Genomic DNA, 14,491 nt, shown 5'->3' on the forward strand with positions numbered 1-14,491 from the left:
CTGACCATGAATAATTTTAAATAAATTTTGGTTTGGAAAGTTTGGTCAGAAGAGGCCGTTCGGAAGATCCAGGCGTGGATGACTATGAAGGAATTTGTCACAGATTTAAACATTTACTCAGTAACGAAGCTAATATTGCACTTATTGAAAATAGCGACTCGTTTTACAAAATGTCTCCAGGAGCGTAACCATTCGTAAGAGTGGGAACTGCCTGTGGTTTTGAAAATGTGCTGGAATGTTAGATTGCTATTTCGAGTATGTTAAGCGGAAAACTTAAGCTAAGAGGAATACCAACTGGCAGAAATTTTTGCATCGAAATTACTTCAATGCGTGACGACTCTAGTTTGGACAACCCTACTTTCACTTATTTTCTGCGGAGTACGAAGTAGATAATACGAGACGAAATTGCTGTGAATCAAACTTTTCAACATGAGTCACGAAGGCCACTTCACATAATTTTTCTTATTTATTAAGGTTTTCACAGCACATTTTATTGTGAAAAATTAGATCAAATAAACTCGTTTAAGTTTAATTTATTTACGAGGGTAGTGGAATCTGTAATTCGAATTACAATAAAATGATCTTATGCTGTTCTTCTATCTTAAGTTCCTAGAAATGCGTTTTTTGCTCTGCACACTCAACATTAATTTTTAAAATTGTTAAAAGAACACGTAACAAAATATTTCTTTCCACGTGGTTGCCACATCTCAAAGAGAAATAACATAGTTAGTAGCATTTGTGAAGAGGTCCATTTTGAATCTCGTTTTTCTTTATCACGAAGCGAGAGATACGGAGTTATAAGAGACAGTTTATTCTGCGTTTCTCCCAGAGCAACCGAACACTTCAAATGTGATGAGGCGCAACACCTCGGCGAGTGGGCAGTAGTGACTGGGTATAAGTTGGTCGAACTTGGTTCAAATCCGGACAAGGACATTTCGTCGCAAACAGCTGCCAGACCCTCCTAGCCTCCTGTTTAATGGAGGCTTTTTGTTTTTAGATAAAGCGGCCAGACTTGGAGCTGACCATTCGTCTCCATCTAATGTAAAATTTAAGAATGCGTGGCGATTTACCACCACACCCGCCCACACGTTTAAACGGCTTGGCGTTTAAGCTGTTTTTGAAGTAGCATTAACTGTGGACCAACAGAGTGCTTCAACGTTTTAATGCATTCTGTTTTTTTGGGGGGGGGGTTTAAGTTGGTTCTCAGAGCAAATAGGGACCTTTTCCATGTTATTAACAGACTGGTCTATGCAAGGAGATACGTTTTCTTTGGGGTAGGGCCTACTTTAAAAATGACACGAATTTTACATTTTGCAAATATTGAGAGCTTTTGTGTTTTCTATAACTTTATGTTCACCGGTTTGGAAAGAATGACAAATATTTCCTAAACGGCATATTTAATCAAGAAACAGAAGGTCTTACTGCACCATATAAATTAATAAATTGTAATTTCTGATGAAAGAAATTGACGATACAAATGTCACACGTAGGCTTACGAAAGGTCTGCCACTAAATGTCGATTCTGATGACTAAGACGCATCGTAGACTCTGATTTTTAAATCGGCTCTGACGCAGCTAATAGCCTGATTGGATTTCAGTGCATTTATTCGCCGTTTAAATTTGAAATCGCACACACACACATATATATATATATCTATACTCTTTTTATTTTTTTTATTATGATTCGCATAGGATAATGTTCCAAATTAATTATATACTTGAACTGTGTCTTATATATTGAATTTGTTGGAATCAAATGTTTTTGAGAAGTTTCAGTGTAATTTATCTTCGACTAAAATAATAAAATAAACTAACCAAAGCGATACGGACCAAAATTTAATTTGCTCGAAAACCTTTTTGTAGACCCCAAATAATAAATATGTGTGTACATAGACACACTATATATATATTAAAATATACATTCTGGGAATCCTTCTAGTTGTCTAAAATACAACTGTTTACGACCTTAACCAGAACTTGGCCTATATTCACCTTGTCTTATCGAAACTTGAAATAAAAGAATTTTTTTTTTTTAAATCATTTATTACAAAATACAACATCTAATCAAACAATACAGTTACATCACAGAAATATTAGACGTAAAAACTACGAAAAATATAGCACACAGTGACTTCCACAAGTAAACACCTGCGTTAGCCGCGTCATAGGTCAGGTGGTTAGGGCTAAAGGTGGGATTCTTACCGTGGAGTCTCTTGTTCACACCCAGGGAAGTCCATGTGGAATTTGTGGCGGACAAAATGGCGTTAAGACGGGATTCTTTCAGAGTTCTTTGCTTATAACCTGTCGGTACAATTCCACCACTCCTCCATATTAATTTATTCGTCATATGAAAGATGGAGAGTTGGCGGTTCAAGTTCCACAGAGACATTGTATGAAAGACATGTCATCAAACGCGCAGTAGAAACAAAGTTTCCCTACGTGTAATAAAGATGTACTTCAAGATAGCAAGAATTATTATAGATTAGTGAATATAATGATATACATACATCCTATGATATAATTTAACAGTTGATTGTGAGCGGCTTTTACCCAAACTTACTAGCAAAAGTTTTTAAAGAATTTTATATAATCACCGGTTATTTACACTTTACAGTAAAAATAACAATTACCCTAATACATGCATTGCACCGTACATGAAGGTATTTTGTGATTGCTACAATTGGGTGAGAGAATTTCTGTGTGGAACTGGACCATTACGGGTCCATTGCCCCCCTCGACCAGATGATACATGAACGAAAATGGTGGAATGACATGGACAGGGGAAAACCTTAGGAATCAGAGAGAAAAATATTTCAGTGCCACTTTGTCCACCACAAATTCTCGTGGACTACCTCAGGCGCCAACCCGAGCCTTCGTGGTGAAAGGACGGCGAATAATTGGCTGAGCCATGGCGTGTCTATAACGAGACTATGAAAAATAAATAGCACAGAAGTTTTGAAATACAGTGTCAATTGGTATGGAAAAGACAAATATTTTTATTTGGAGACGTTTATAAATATTATACGACAGTTATATAGTTAAAAATAAAAATAAATACATGAAAAGGAACAAGTCTATTTAGATTTAAGGCTTTATATTTAACAGTTTTTAAATAAATATATAAAGTGTTACATTTATGTTAGAATTCAGTGCAGTGCAGTATCTGTTAGAATGAATGTTTAGCGCCTTCAAATTTTTATTGTGCAGTCGAGCAAAATATATAAATGAATTGAATTGAAAATATATTAAACTAAACCACTTTCTTGTTTGAATATTTAAAGGATTTGTGGAAACATTGTAATGCAGTACAGTCAAGTTTAAAAACGATTATATATGATGACATATAACGCGAAGGAAAGAAAATGAAGAAATAAAGGGAGGGGTGGAGTCCTGCTGTAGTTAAAAAGAAGTTCGGAAATTGTATTCCGTACAGGAATACACAAAATATCCTCATGCGTTCTTATCAGCCTACATTTAGGAAGAGGTATTAAATCCCAATTGTGTGGAGTGGCACAACTTTCATCCAGATGCATCCAGTGGCTCTTGGGTTGAATTGATTGGACTGACGGACAGATATAACCAACTGATAATGCACTCTTCGCAAAGAACGCGTGATAAACAAACACTGATAAACAAGTGTTGTGTGGGACTGCATAACATAAGGAATTCGAAGACACTCGACATTCACTCTGCATAATTCAACAAAACATTTCTTCACAAAATGTGCCCAAAGATGGCTGTCTTCTTGGCTGCTGCACTGTGTAGTCTGCTAGAAGGTAATCGATGTTTCAGAGGTCCCTGTCTTCCGCCATCAGGGCGATAGCCTTGATGATGGAGGCGGCAATCACACCCGAAATGACAATAAACTTCTACAGGGCTACACGGTGCAACAACCCAGAAGACGGCCATCTTCAGAATCACTGCCGTGAAAACCTCAGCTCCTACAAAGTTATTCCTAAATGAGTAAAAATGAAAATAAAATGTAAAACTCAAACGATAGAAAAGAAAAGAAAGTTTGAGAGTAATTACACATACAAGTTAAGACATCAGATTCATTCACATCAAGGAACAAACATATTTTATTACATGCTCAGACTACAATTATAAAATGCGAAAGATGGAACCATTATGAACAATTATCACGCCTTCCATACAGGGCCACTTTAAGGCAGTGGTGAGGCTATGGAAAAACATGATCTTGGGGTCCACTGTCCCATTTCTTAAAAATAGGGAGGATTCACAGCAAATTTACGCTACTGAGAGATTTAGAAATCTTAATCTATAAAGTATCTTGGTTTTCACAAAATGTATTTATATTAACAAAAACTGAATGAATAGGAAAGGATAAAAGGATTATGTAAAAATTTTATACATTCAAGCTAAAGTGTGAAATGCCAAGTTACCCACGGGTAAAGAAACGTTTTGAACGTCCTTTGTGTTTCAACAGCCCAAATAGGTGAATCCAAAGAACAAGTGAACTAACTGTTTAATATGTGTGCTATTTTGATAGCGCTCCCCGCTCCAAACAGCACAGAATCGAATAAAATTTTGCCGTAAGAATGCTAGTATCATCAGACTTACTGCTGACACGTCCCAAAAATGTTTCTAGAGAAATTTGGAAAAACTTTGGGCAAATTTAAGAACGCGGTACCGTCGGTCGGGCGGGCGGATGGGGCCCATAAAATTAAAGGACCGTGGGCAGCTGTCCAATTTTCCCACTGGTTAAAGTGGCCCTGATTACATAGTTTTAAAATTAAAGCGGGAACTGGAAAAGAGTGACGCTAATTTAAATAAGATATCTAATTAAATTAAGTAGCATTAAACGAACACAGTAAATACGAACCAGGCAAATGTAAGGAACAAATGTTATTAACGAATGAACACTAAACAAACTTTATGAATAGAAATTACCCAAAAAATGAGGAATCTTATTGGTTAAATGTTTAATTAATCAATTCGTTTTAAAACACAACATAAATAATTATGCAAATTTAAAAAAATTATATTATTTGTTTAAAATCTAACCAATATTAAAAAACCTATGAGCAGAGAATACATTGAACAAGCAATTGCCGACAGCCGACAAAGGGTGGTCCTCCGGGTTGGGGTTGGGCGTTAGGCTAACAACTTTTCACTATAACCTCAGTCATATATTTTACAGTCTGTGAAATACAAAATCTACGCAAGAATTTCTATGAGAATAGGGGAATAATGACAATGTTGGAAAACCCTGCACATCATGATATAAGACATAATAAAAGGAATACATATAAACAAACGTGCATACATACAAACAAACATACATACATATATACATACATACAAACATTCATACATATTACATGCATACATGCATATTACATGCATACATACATAATACATGCATACGTACATATTACATACATACATACATAATACATGCATACATACATAATACATGCATACATACATACATACACACACACACATTCATACACAATGCATACATACAAACATTCATACATAATACATGCATACATACATAATACATGCATACATACATAATACATGCATACATACATAATGCATGCATACATACATAATACATGCATACATACATAATTCATGCATACATACATATTACATGCATAAATACATAATACATGCATACATACATACATACATACACACACACACACATTCATACACAATGCATACATACAAACATTCATACATAATACATGCATACATACATAATACATGCATACATACATAATACATGCATACATACATAATACATGCATACATACATAATTCATGCATACATACATAATACATGCATAAATACATAACACATGCATGCATACATACATACATACACACACACACACATTCATACACAATGCATACATACAAACATTCATACATAATACATGCATACATACATAATACATGCATACATATTAGTCGTTCTCTCAGACATGAGCTGTGGATATGCGCGTAAGGGAGGGTACTGACGCTGTCTCCTAGTGATAGTGGGGAACGGAGGAGAACACCTTTCTCTGTACTACCGAACACAAAAACATCAATGCAGACTGAATTACTTACAGCGGCTGAAGATATTTTACAAAGCTTCTATTCCACTTAATTCCCCATCATCTTCTTCTGCATCTTCTTCCTCCCTCTCGTTTTCCTCACTACTGCTACAACTGTTGGTATCACTGCCATCTTGTAAATTAACTGTAATTTGTTCCGAAATGTCGTCAATAACAGGTTCCAACCGCAAGTAATTCTGTTCGCACTGACGGGATTTGTTGCACCTCGAGGTCCATTCTTCCTTTGTGATGCTACTAAACTTTTCCTCAGCTAGTTTCATAGCATCATCTAGACGGAAACTGACATTCTTTCTGGCGACATATTCTTTGACCAATCCCCATATCAGTTCAATCGGATTCAGATCTGGATGATATGGCGGCAAGCGAAGGGCAGAGTGGCCATGTTCAGACAGTAGAGCGTCAAATTTGAATGTTTTGAATCGTGGCTTACGCAGTTTAATTAGAGAATACAATTCGGGCTTACACATTCCGTCACTGAAAGGAATGCTACGATCTGAAAGCCAGTCGATCATAGGACTTTTTCGAGATGAAGAAGTTGGAGCCGGATTAAGTTGTACGTTATGGTAAGCTGCATTGTCCACTACTAATACCGAATTTGGTGGAAGGTTTGGAATTAACTTCGTTTTGAGCCATCTTTCATAGTTGTCAAAATTCATATCATGATGATAATCTCCAGATTTTGTCCCCGATTTAAACATTAACAAAGCATTTGGAATGAAGCCATTTTCATTGCCAGCGTGTACGATGATGACTCGCTGTCCTTTGGAGACGGGTGCAAGTAGACCTGCATTTGTACCATCACCCCAGGCATGTCCTTTCGTGTGTGAGGAGTGAATGTACGTTTCGTCCATGTAGATAATAGGTCGCCCCTCATTTCTGTAACGACTTATATTTCTCAAATAAGACAGTCTTGCTGCACGAATATCATCCTTTTCGATGAGAACTTTCCTATTACTTTCTGATTTCCGCCACCTGAAGCCTAAATTTCTAATTATTTTCCAAAGAGCCCACTTCCCGCCACTGAAGTTAATCTTTTTCTTAATTAATGCCAACAACGATTTTAAAGTAGGACGCTCGCCTTGTGTAGTGTGAAATTCGTTAATCGTTCTTCGAATTACACACTTGTCAAAATCATCTACATCTGTTTTAATTTTCCTTCTTGGCCGTTTCTTGTGAGGTGTGCTGAATTCTTTTCCCACTCGTTTATTATGTTCGTACTCTTTCAGAATGCGTTTCAGAGTACTTATGGACACACCAGTAGCTTCAGAAACACGATTTTGTATTTGATTAACGTTAATCACATTGCCGCTGTCCGCTTCTTTCTTCATAAAACTGTAAACACTTATCATCATTTCTCTACTTTGGCTGTGTATTACTTTACGTCCCACTATTTTCTTTACACCTCTGCCCACGCTTTGCATTCTGTTCGTGCTGAGTAGAAACAGCGATGAATATGAAATGCCTATTAAAAATGGGTCAATGTTTTTGAAATGGAATTTACCACACGAAGTGAACTCGGTCAATTCTGCCTTGCAACTGAGCTCTGAGTTCACCCCATCCACTGTTCGGGGTGGAAATGCACTGCACATCTCAAGGCCATAGCTCATGTCCTAGCAAACAGCCTATACATAATACATGCATATTAAATGCATACATACATAATACATGCGTAAATACATTCATACATAATACATATATACATACATAATACATGCATGCACACACAGCGGATACACAAATTGCAAGACCCACCTCAGAATTTGTAAACAAATTAAATAACGAAGGGAAACGAAGAATTTAGCTCCCCCATTATATCAGAAAAGAACAAATTTCAATAAAAACAAACATAGCCAATGAAATCGTATTTACAACATTGTAGGAGGAAATAAAGATATGAGAGGGGGAAATGAATGGTTTACTAAGTCTAAATATGTCCTAACAAATTGAAGGGCGTAGTGCAAAGACACGACAAGGCACACTTTAATCGAAAAGGAATTTTCCATGTGTCGCTTTTACATGTGTCGCTAAGTGGAAGAAATTTCTGAAGAATCACTTTGATGGATCGGTTATGAACAGTCGAGCAGCTGAAGTCATGTCAACAAATTTGTCAGTGATTTAAGAAGACGTGTGTATAGGAAGATTGTTTGAATTCGGAGATTTGAATTGTGTACCGCCTGCAAATAGGAGCTTCCCAATAACATTAATTACTAATGGGTCAATGGTAAATTACGAAGGTGAAGTGACGAAGCTATTTTTACCGACACACGAGAGAAATACACGTTTTGGTTCTGCAAAATAAGTCCATTTCTGTGGTACATGCGACAATGTGATAAGCCACGATAATTTTCAAATTTTAACACTAACTTATCTTTGACATCTTTAAATTGTAGTTATTCTTATACCTTGGTAAAATATATATGAAATTAAATATATTATGTGTAATGTTTGCGTTATTTACTAGAATATTATTTTTATAGGATTTAACAAAAAATAAACAAAGCCCCGAGTAAACTTGAATGTTCTGGCTGGTAATGTTTGTGCAGTAAACCCTTCATTACAATGAAAACAAACATACGACCAATGTACCAATTTTACAATTATGGCACTTTCATCATACATACAGTATGTCCCGAAAGTACCTCAACCCGAGGATTACGTATTAAATATTGTGTTAGTGTGGTAGGAATCCAAGGAGCACGAAGTGTTGTTATTACTCAAAATTATTTGCGAACGCAGTCGTGTGAAGAAGATAAAGTGGAATATTACGTGCGGCTTCGTAATGATGCGGGCAACCACTTTTTAGCTCGTTAACCGTTTTCGCGATACTAAAGACAAAATGTGCAGGACAATTTAAACTTTTTTTGTAATGACGAACTTCGGTTTGCGGGACTTGTGGGACACCGTGTAAGTATTATTGATCTGATACATTATTTTGGTTAAATGAGATGCTTTGTCCAAAATTCTTCTTAATTCTTCACTAGAACACGTCATCAAGAATGTCAGAGGGATTCAGGAATGGTCTGCTCCAGGTACTTGCCTATGCTGATGGTCAATTTGCTGGGGGATGTTGTGTGGGTACCATAACCAAGAATACAGAAAGTGTCCTAGAGGCTAGCAAGGAAATAAGTCTAGAGGTAAATGTAGATTAAACTAAATAAATGGGCGTAATAAGGGATCAACTTCAGTAGCAATGGCGGAACATAATTAAAAGTAACACGTCATTTGAAAATGTTTCAAAATGTAAGTATCTGGGAACAACAATAACAAATAGAAATGAGGTCCTTGAAGAAGTTAAGAGTAGAATACATTCGGGGAAGGCTTGAATTTATCCAGTTCAAAAACTGTTTTCATTCCGTTTAGTAACCACAACACTAAAGATCGGGAAATATAAAACAATAATTTTGCCTGTTGTCTTGTATGGTTTTGAAACATGGTCTCTTACTTTGAAGGAAGAACGTAGATTACAAATGTTTGAAAACGGTGCTGAGGAGGATATTTAGACCTGGGAGGGATGAAATACGTGGGGAATTTAGAATTTTTCGTAACGAGGAGCTGCGTGAATTGTACGAGTCACCTAGCATAATAAGGATAGTGAAATCTACGAAGCTCCGATGGGCTGGATATGCAGCAAGAATGGTGGAGGCAAGTGGTGAGTCCAGAGTTATGGTGTGAAATCCTTCTGAAAAACGTTCACTGGGCAGACCAAGAAAGAATGGGAGGGTAATATCAAGGTGTATCTTAGGGAGGCAATTCTCAAGACTAAGAATGGGATCAGCCTGTCTCTTTGTACGGGCAGCAACGAAGGCTTGTTCCTCGGTTGACCACGAGATTTGCTCTCTGCATATCTTTTGTTTCCCCTAGCAGTCTGCACCGGGGTTGGATGACGTAATGGAGAGATAAATTATATGTTTTATTTTGAGCAATGAATCAATCGTAACTGCAGACAGCTGACTGGCCGTCGAGATTTAAAATGTGAGGGAAGTTTTTATTATGACCTGACTGTCCTAATTGAAAGAAATCAAGAGTGCAGAACACTATCATAAAAATAATTGTTATTTTTATATTTTCATAAGGTTAGAGGACGACTTATTTATGATTTAAGGAGAACTGAAAAGTAAAATTCACAAATAAACAAAGTAATTATATACTGGGGCCCGCGGAAATGAAGACTGCAATTTTTATTGTTAGTCATGGCGGTCGAATATAGACTGAAAATTAATCTCCTTAAGATTTATCTGGGACAATCGCTTATAACAGAGTATACGATATGAAGATTCCTGTCTTCTGGGCTATTGCGCTGTGTAGTCTGGTCGATGTTAACCAACGTTTCAGAGGTCATGCTGCCGATGAATCATCGCCCTGATGACGGAGGCAGTATAACCTCTGAAACGTCGGTAAACATCTACCAGACTACACAGAGCAACAGCTCAGAAGAGAGGAATCTTCATACTCAACGCTGTGAAAACCTCAAATCTTACAGACTATACGATAATCTGAATAGAAGTAGAATTTTCGCGAAAGGTCTACTGGAAAATTATGATACACTATCCCAGCCAGTGGGAGCAACGTAAAGTAATCACAGGAATACTCTTTTCGTAATAGAAGACGAATCCTAAGCTCTGAATATCTTTATGACACGTTAAATACAATTCCATATGCAGTTATCAGGGAATGGATTCCAAAAAATTAAGAATTGCATAATTTTTCAAACAAATTAAACGCCTACAAAAAAACTTAACTTAAATCTGCCTACGTGAAATGACGCGTGGAAATTACATCGGAAGGCTGAGAAAACGAACTAACTAACTAACTAGATGGCTTACCGAACCCGAAGGTTCATCACCGAATTAACCAAAGCCCTCCACCGGACCCTGTCCTGGGCCAACCAAATCCAGTTTCCTTCAACTCCTATCTCCCATAGATCCCGCCTGAGATTATCCTCCCATCTATGTCTAGGTCTCCCCAGCGGTCTCTTCCCTTCAGGTTTCCCAACCTGTACCCGGTGCACACCTCTTGTCCCATCCATGAGCGCTACATGTCCCGCCAATCTCACTCTTCTCGACTTAATCACCCTCACAATACTGGGGGAGCAATACAGATTTTTAAGCTCGTCATTGTGCAGTTTTCTCCACGCCCCATCATCTTCCCTCTTAGCCCAAATATCCTCCTCAACACCCGATTCTCAAACACCTGCAATCTGTGTTCCTCCGTCTGAGTGAGAGACCATGTTTCGCACCCATACAAAACAACAGGCAAGATTATTGTTTTGTATACTTTAATTTTCAGGTTCTTAGAAATCAGACGGGAAGACAAAATATTTTGGACTGAGAAGTAGCAAGCATTTCCGGAATTTAGTCTCCTCCTAACTTCCTCACAAGTATCATTTTGATTTGTTATTGTTGTTCCCAAATATTTGAACTTTGTAACGCTTTCAAAGGATTTATTAGCCACCCTAAGATAATTTTGCCCGCCTGTCTTCTGATGACGAGATACTAACATGTACTTAGTTTTTTCTGAATTTACTTCCAGCCCCACCTGTCTACTAGCCTCTAGTAAAACTTCTGCGTTCCTCTTTATTGTATTTATATCGTCCCCCAATAAATTAACATCATCAGCATATGCCAATAGCTGATGTGTCCCGTTCAATTGCAAACCCTCCTGCCTACCTTGGACCTTCCTGATGGCGTATTCTAGCGCAAAGTTAAAGAGCAAGGGAGACAAAGCATCTCCTTGTTTTAGACCGTTCTTGATGAGGAATGTCTCAGATACATATTTACCTACTCGAATTTTGCTGCAGGTTTCATTTAAGCACATTTTTATTAGACCCACTAGCTTCTTTGGTATACCAAATTCAATAAGAATATTATATAGCACTTCTCTCTTCACAGAGTCATAGGCTTTTTTGAAATCTATAAATAACTGATGTACAGTCCCACCGAACTCCCATTTTTTCTCTAGTATCTGACGAATGCAAAAGATCTGATCAATCGTTGATCTGTTTCGTCTGAACCCACACTGATGATCCCCAATAGTTTCATTCGCATATGGGGTTAATCTTGTCAAAAGAATGTTGGATAGAATTTTGTATGAGGTTGATAGCAGCGATATTCCTCGGTAATTACCACACTCAGTCTTGTCCCCCTTCTTATGAATAGGAATAATTATGGATTCCTTCCATTGTTGTGGCATCTCTTCCTTATCCCAAATTAACTGAATAAGCTTATGGATCCTCATATGCATCCCTTTGCCACCTGCTTTAATTAATTCGGCCGGAATCTAATCAATTCCTGGAGATTTATAACTTTTCAACTTCCCAATGGCTAGTTCCACTTCATCTAAGCCTGGTTCTGGCACCAACAGTTCAGCTGTATGCATTTTAATCTGTCTAATATCACCAGTATCATGAACATTTAAGAGCTCGCTAAAGAAATTTTTCCACCTATTCACAATTTTTATTGGATCTGCAAGCAAATTGCCACTATCATCCTTTACCAAATTAGTCTGGGGTTGATATCCTTTCTTAAAGTTATTAATGCCTCTGTACAGGTCTCTGATGTTTTTTTCCTTATTATTTGTCTCAAGTTCAGCAATTTTGCCCTTCAGGTATTCCCTTTTCTTAGTCCTAAAGGTTCTACTAGCCTCACGTCTCACGTTACATAGATTATCCGCATTTGTTTTGTTTGGGTTCTGCAACCATTGAAATTTTGTTTGCTTCCTTCGATCTATTAATTTTGAACATTCTTCATCAAACCACGGTTTATTTTGCTTTCTCCTGTAGTATCCTAGTTTCTCTTTTGCTGAAATTTTGATGCAGTTTCTGACATTTTCCCACTCCCTGTTGATGTCCACACTTTCATTATCCTCATTTGTCTCTAAAATTTGAAACCTATTCGAAATTTCAACTTGATACTGTTCCTTTGCCTCTCCCTCACTTAATTTTTTCAAATCAAATCTTTCTGTGTCAAAATTTTGTTTAGTTCGTCTACTTACTGAAAGCCGCTCCCTCAATTTTGCTACCACCAGATAATGATCAGTGTCGCAATCTGCTCCTCTGAATGATCTCACATCAATTACATTTGTCTGCCTTCTCTTATCTACTAAAACATGATCTATTTGATTGTGTGTTCTGCCATCTGGGGAAGTCCAAGTGTATTTATGAACATCACGGTGTGGAAATTTTGTACTTTTTACAATTAAATCTTTTGACGTAGCGAAGGTTACTGCTCTAACACCGTTATCATTACTAAGTGCATGGAGACTCTCGCTGCCTATTGTGGGTTTGAAGATATCCTCCCTCCCAATTTTTGCATTGAAATCTCCTAGCAGAATTTTCATGTGATACTTGCCAAATGTATCAAATACTGATTCCAATTCTTCATAAAAGCTATCCTTGATATCATCGCTTTTGTCTTCAGTTGGGGCATGAACATTAAGGACAATGATGTCGCACCAACGTCCTTCCAAAATTACGTAAGACAACCTGTCACTAACAAATTCTACTCTCTGAGAAAACGAACGGTTTACAGAATTTAATTAGTTACTTGCCGACCACAATTTGGAAACTGAAAAAGAATGTATAAGTAGGCCTTGATGAATGAATTACGTTTTGAAGTGTTAGCAAACGTAGACGTCGAATGCGACGGTCAAATACGAAATTGTGACGCGGATCCTAAATTAGAGAAACGGCCGAAATTTGATACCAGAACACACAAAATGTTTATGACCTCTGCAGAGATTTACAAAATTTGACAACCAAAGGAAGAACTTAACAGGATTAAGGGAAGGTGAATGTACGATAATCAAGAATAATGGGAGAGAAATGATGCAGATGTGAATTTACCGACAAGAGCTCACTCACAGTTGGGCTGGTTTCTTGTAGTCTATTTCTAGGGGAGAGTTGGGGACATATAAATGTAAAAAATTGCAACTTGATGGTATTTGGGGAAACACAAGATATGCAGATGCAAATTGATCAACAAGCAGTGGATGATGTTCGGTCTTCTGGCCTGAAAAGAAATCTGAATTTCAAGTGTAACTTCGTCGGAGAATAAGCAGTGTTCAATGTTGAAGGTTTCGGAGAAGATCGAATTTGTCCCTGTCATCCTAATGAAGTGGCTGCTGAAACCTTCCCTGTCCCCTCCCTTCCTAGCCACGTGGTCGCTAGCCCGGGGTAAAGGCGTAATTTCGAAGTTGTTATGAAATATCCAAACCGTATTTAAGATGACACAGAGCCAGGGAATAAGGCGCATTGTGGGAAATACACGACCCTCATACCAAGGATAATCCTGTGACCTGGCGGCCTACTTCTCTCAGTAGCAGTAAAATAGGCCGTGGCTAGTGATTAAAAGAAGATTTAGCGAGATTGGTTATTAAATATTGAGGGGTCGTCGGCGTAG

General features: G+C 37.5%; 1 protein-coding gene across 7 annotated transcripts in view; it reads left to right on the forward strand.

Moving 5' to 3' along the window:
- SPR (G protein-coupled sex peptide receptor) overlaps positions 1–14,491 on the forward strand; it is a 619,021-nt gene that overhangs the window by 144,970 nt on the left and 459,560 nt on the right. The gene's annotated exons all lie outside the window — the stretch shown is intronic.

Source organism: Zootermopsis nevadensis, unplaced genomic scaffold (genome assembly GCF_977971745.1).
Source record: "Zootermopsis nevadensis isolate Lab colony 2312 unplaced genomic scaffold, Znev_1.0 Znev_ptg000022l, whole genome shotgun sequence".
Classification (NCBI taxonomy): Eukaryota; Metazoa; Arthropoda; class Insecta; order Blattodea; family Termopsidae; genus Zootermopsis; species Zootermopsis nevadensis.